General features: G+C 44.4%; 1 pseudogene; it reads left to right on the forward strand.

Annotated features, from left to right (window-relative positions):
• The first annotated feature begins 5,365 nt into the window (after positions 1-5,365).
• Positions 5,366-5,484, forward strand: LOC111745764 (annotated as a pseudogene).
• The last annotated feature ends 684 nt before the right edge of the window (positions 5,485-6,168 follow it).

Below are 6,168 nucleotides of genomic sequence, written 5' to 3' on the forward strand. Positions count from 1 at the left end.
TGCAGAAGGAGGGGGAGACTCATGGCTGAAGCATCATTCACATGAGCCAATGAAAAGGAAGCGTGGCACGCCTGACATGAACGAAAACAGTCTGGTCGCTCCGAGATACATGCCCATGTGCCCTTCTAGGCCGGGAGGGTGGGTTGGCGGCCGAGCTCTGAGTTCCAACCTCAAGAAGTCAGCCATCTCTTACCTACTGGCTCCTCCCTGCCATCTCTTTAAGGTCTCTGCTTCTCCCATTTTGGATGCCATGCTGATGTGGGAGGGGCTGTGGGAGAGATGTTAATAGTTAGCGGGTGTCTACTACATAGTAGGCACCACAGCTCATTACACGTGATGTGCACAGCAGAGGTCACTCGTGCGCACCCCGTGGCCAGTAAGGAGGGGGACCGCTCCTCCCACTTAACAGACCCCCCTGTCCTACTCTCCACCGTGTCTGTTTCTAGAAGACAAGTTCCAGACTCCAGTGGTGGAGAATCAGGGAGCGGACCGAGAAGGCCCGAGAGATGCTGAGCAGCAGATGAGACGGCCTCAGGAGAGTGGAGAGGGAGCGGAGGGAGAGACAGGCAAACAAGCCTGTGGCCAGGGAGACAGGTGTCTGCGTCCTCTCTCGCAGAGCTAACTGGACAGAACACACGTTCTCAGGAAGTGCGGGGACGGTACGGTTAGGGAGGAGAGAAAGGGTCCGCGAGAGCTACTGGAGAGAAGGTCAGTTGGATTCTTTCAATATTTTTCAACAGACACAAGTTCAAGATTAGAGCTATTGTTATTACGTTAGTTGTTTAGATTGCTGGCGTCTTTGTGATTCTTTCCATGTAGACTCAGAACTTGAACAGTTTTGCAAAGTGGGGGACCCTCTGGCTGGCACTTTAGATCTAAGGGCAGTTCACAGCATGGACTTTGGCAGCCACATGGTGGAGCAAGGGACTGTGCCCCAGAAAAACAGGGGTGCTTTCCCTAAGGAGGTGTCAGCAGATGTCTATGATAATGACTGGTCCGGGGTCACACCGGCCAGACGTGGCAAAGCTGGAAGCAGTCGCAAGTTCCGTCCCTTCTGGGGCCTCGGCTCTTTGCTTTGGACGAGCCGCCTGCCCTGGTTGACCACACGTCCTGTACACGTGTCAAAGGGAGAAAAAAGACGCATCCCAATGGACTAATGACAGACGCGTGAGAGACCCTATAAAGGTGAAGCCATATGCCCTCAGTGGCACCTTTTCAAAAGGTGAGCACCTTGTGGACAGATGAAGGCTTGGCAACCAGGAGAATGAGCCAGGGTACGGATGGGACAGGATCATCCCAATTGGGGAGTTCAGAGAGTAGAGATGGAAATAAAATTGGAAAGACAGGTCGGTTCAGGTTGGTAGGGCTTCGAATGCTAAGATGAGGGCTTCGAGAGGCAAACGCCCATGAGGACTCTTGCCTAGGAAGGAAACGCTCACCCCCTCACGCTTAAGGAAAAATTCAAGGGAGAATGTAAGATGCCATGTTTCGCTGTGGTTCTGCTTCTTGTGCTGGCTCTCTCGAAGCAGAGTCATCTATAAAGGTCTGTTCCAACTCACGTAACGGCAGGAATCTTTAAAAGTCAGACTTAAGACTCAGTATAACAGTGACCTTCTGATGCACTCAAAAAGGGTGTCTCTCTATAAAGAACTTTCTAATTCATTAAGTGGGACAGTCACTGAGGTGTTAAAAGAGATCAGAATCTGAGAGGCTTGTAGTGGTTGGCCGGAGGGAGACTTGCTTTTTCTGGGATAACCTTGGATACTGGTCATCTCTCATCTTCCCCCTGCACCCCCACTTTCTCCTTCTCTCCCCTTCCCATTTCTCAATCTCCCCTTCTCTCTCTCTCTCTCTCCAAAAATTATTTTTCAAATATACACACACCCACGAAGGAGGTCAATAAATGCCAGGGACATTTTAACACCATATTTTAAAACAACTAAATCTGATTTGAAAATTTTGTACAGTATTTGCTTCTATTAAATTTCAGTTTGGCTCAGCGGCAATCAAAGGAATCCGAATGAAACTATCATCATAATTGTATGATGAGCCCGTCGATCAGATTTAATGTCTACGCAAAAGATAGCAATAGATTACCCAGGACACAGCGAATGTTTCTGGTTGAATTTTACGAGGAGCCCAGGCAACCTTCTGTAGACCTTTTGAAAGGAAAATCAAGCACAGTTGTTCCCTCATGGGTCAAGGGACCAAGGAGAATTTCAAGTGGGACGAGAAGCCCCTGAGCTCTGAGGCCCACACTGGACCTCGCTGTGTCGTAATGGTCCCCTGCGACATAGGTGATGTGCCAAGGCTGAGCAAACCAGTGAGGGCGCTTTGGGCTGCTAGGAACAGAAACAGGCCTGCACCGGGCTTAACCGAGAAGGGACCTTTTTGGTCACCGAGCTCCAGCTCCTTTTCTCTTATGCTTTCTCGACCCTGCCTTTCTCCACGCGCTTCGCTATCCATTGCGGCAAGACGGCCCCAGCAGCCGTGGGGGCAGCTTGCCAGCTCATTCACAGAGGACAAACGAGAAACTGGCTTCCCGGACTCTCTAAGGACAAGGAGCCTTATCTCCCAAAAGGCCTGGGCATGGCCTTCCGGTTTCACTGACCCACACTACCTTAAGCCCATTACCAAACTGGCTGGGATGGACTGGATCTGGGGGCGGCCACCATTGTCCCCACTTCAGGCGCTCGGGTGGAAGGTACAAGGCCTCGGTGTTGACAAGTCACCAGAAATGAATGATAAAATATGTAACATATGCGGCATTTGCTATGCACGCTGCTGAAATATCTGAAAGCATCTAACTACTTCATTAATAGGATTTTAAATCCTGTTTTTCTGCCTCACAAACTGACCGCGTTAGATATAAAAGAAAATCTTGGGCCTTAAAGGAAACACCACACACAGATACACACACACACACACACACACACACACACACACACACCCCCCATTTAAAACTCAGAAACAGACCAAATGGAAACCAGTGTATATATTGTAGAATTTTTAAATGTAAGCAGAAATTTTTAAAATCACATTTAATTTAATTATTTTTTAAAAAATACTGAATGGTAGGTAACACCAAAGAACCTATAACTGTTGAAATGTTAAAGTACAAAATATAAATAATTCGACACAATTATGAAGAAACCATTCCGGTCAACCACATTTTCTAACTGATTTTTAGGCAGATGTCTTTCATAATGACATATGGACTTGAAAGCGACATTTATTGGGAGCTCACGAGGTGCAGACCCAGGCTGGATACATCACTGGCATCACCTCATTAACCCTTAGAGGCCCGGAAAGGATGTGCTATTTCCATTGATGAATTAAAAACTGTCCCCATTTATGAATGTGCTTACAAATTGAACCATGGGAAAGTTCCTTGAATTTCCTAAGATACCCAAGTAATGAAATGCCAGCTCCAGGGCTGGGTGGTCTAACCACCATGCTGCCATGATGGAATTCTCCAAGTCCTGGTTCATGGGGTCGGTCATTTACTCACTGGCTTAAAATAACTGAGTGCCTTCTGCACGTCAGCCAGGCACTGTTCTGGGCTAACCGGAACCACTTCACCGCAGGAAAGCACAGGCACCAAGGAACGCTTTGTTCTTATGTCCCATTTTCCCAAAGGGACACACCTCACTCAACACAAAGTGCACAATCTCACTCGTCAGGGAAAGTCACTGCTGATATTGATAAAGATTTCCTTTTGTCCTTTTTGTCCTTATGGTTGGAAAAATTCAGTAAGTAAGGTTGTTTGGGGTTCTGATTTTATCAATAAATTTTTTTTTTTGAAAACCTCTTCCTATTACCAAAAAAGAAAAAGTTACTAGGAACTAAAATATGGGTATATGATAATTTGCCATATTAGGTTATTATTAGAAATTTGTGTAGCCTTCACAAATTTTATATTTTAAATAATATTGCATAAAATAAATGTATATATTACTGTCAATTAAAGTTTTCTAGGTAGAAAAGATACTTAGGAGTTTAATCACAGTCGAAGGATAGGAACATCTCATGAACACAAAGATTTGCATGCTGAATGGCCCAAAAGTCACAGATAGGCACACTTAACGCAGCCCATATAGGTCCACATGAGATGGTGTCTTGTCTTTGGAATTTGATGTAACGGGACCTTCATGGGGTTTTGTCTAAGGTTTAGTTCCAGGAATAGCCTGTCTTGGGTGATGGTAGTTACTGGTATAACTAGCATTTTCTTTTTAAAGGGTCACTGACACATGTCCACAAAGTGAATTTACTCTGCCAGGTCAACCAAGTTATTTGCCAGAAGCGAGCATGCCGGCCTTAGAGATGACACTTTGCCAGCGTGAACTGGGAATGGCCGAGTCTGTGCCCAGATCCAAAACTAACAGAGGCCTGAGCTTCTCAGGGGTGATTTCCACTTCCCTTTCTAGTGTCCAGAATATGGAAAGGAAAGTGGTTAAATTAACAACAACGACCAAAGACACGGTCACATCACTATCACTAGCATCAGTTACAAAATGTCTTCAGAATGACCACATGTTTCACATGCGCCTCCCTGCCTTCGACAGTTATTAAGATCCCCGGTAATTCTGTAGCATCATGGTATTCTCCAAAGACAGCACCAGACACGGAGCAGGTGCTGGGTAAACAGGTAATGAACTAATCGGTTCACACACGAGACAAAATAGTTTCCTAATACTCAGTCTTTACTTGCAAAAATTCTCCTCTATTTTTATTTTTAAACAGGATTGCTTGAGAGCTCCCTGTTGACCTTAAGTTTTTAAAGAAAGACAATATCTTCAGATACCATATAGAGCAGAGAAGGGCAAACTGTGACTCAAAGGCCAAGTCCAGCCCACCCACGGCCCACTTCTGTATGGGCGAGAGCTAAGAACGACCTTTACATTTTTAAATGGTTGAAAAAATCAAATTTAATTAAATTAATTAAATAATAATACTTTGTGATACCTGAAAATTATATGAAATTCAAATTGCAATGTTCATAAAATAAAATTCGATCGGCACACAGCCACGCCCACTCATTTTCATCTCGTCCATGGCTGCCTGCACAGCACAAAGGCAAAATTGAATAGATGTGACAAAGACCAAACTGTTAGCAAAGTCTAAAATATTTACTGTCTGGCCTTTTACAGAAACAGTTTGCTGACCCCTGGTATAGAGAATTCATCTTGTTTAAAGTATCTGATAGTTAAATAAAGCAAAGTAGAACACGAACAGAGTTTGTGCATGAGAGACAGAGAGAGAGAGATTGAGAGAGAGAGAGAGTTCTGTATCTTTAGCAAGCTATCACACATTTTGTTCTTGATTTTTTACTCTACATTTGACTTCTTTAAAATATATGTGTGCTGTCTACAGCCATGCTACCCTGAACAAGCCCGATCCCGTGTGATCTTGGAAGCTAAGCAGGGTCTGGCCTGGTTAGTACTTGGATGGGAGACCACCTAGGAAGATCAGGTGCTGTAGACATAAAAAATTTTTTTTAAAAAAAGGGATTGTAAGCTGACAAAGTCCTTGCAATCTGTGAGGTTAACCAAGGGTTGTCTTGCTAAATTAATTAATTAATTAATTAATTAAATAAAATAAAATAAATGTGTGCCAGAAATTGCAGGCAGAGCAGTTCAGAAAGAGGGAGTGGCCAAAAAAATGCAACAAATTTTGATTTTTTTGACAAGCAAAGGAAAACAAAAACATAATAAAAACAAACATTCTCACAGTTGCCAAAATTATCCCAAGGAGCTATTTAGTCGAAGTGAATCATGACCCAGGCTCCCCTTGCTCACTGGCTGGTACTGATTCTCTAATGAAAGAGATGGGATTGACCTTCAAAAGAGATCGGAACGGGCTTAGGAAAGGTCCCTCCACCTATAAACACGAGTGTGCCCCCCGCCCCGTCCTATGGTAAAGGCTGGCCCTCAAAGTCAGCAGTAACTTACAGTAATGGATTTCAAAGTCAAGAACCTAATGCAAATCCAAGCATTTGCTTATGCGCTCTCTGAAGTCTGGGCAGATTAAGTTTGGAAGTGTTTTCATAGATCATATCTACATAATCTAATAGAGGCGATTTCAGGAACGCAAGAGATTCTCCTGCGTGTACTTGCCAAGGGGCCACTCAGCACCAACACCCACCACGAGGCATGTGTTTTTGCTTAA

Source organism: Pteropus vampyrus, unplaced genomic scaffold (assembly GCF_000151845.1).
Source record: "Pteropus vampyrus isolate Shadow unplaced genomic scaffold, Pvam_2.0 Scaffold164, whole genome shotgun sequence".
Classification (NCBI taxonomy): Eukaryota; Metazoa; Chordata; class Mammalia; order Chiroptera; family Pteropodidae; genus Pteropus; species Pteropus vampyrus.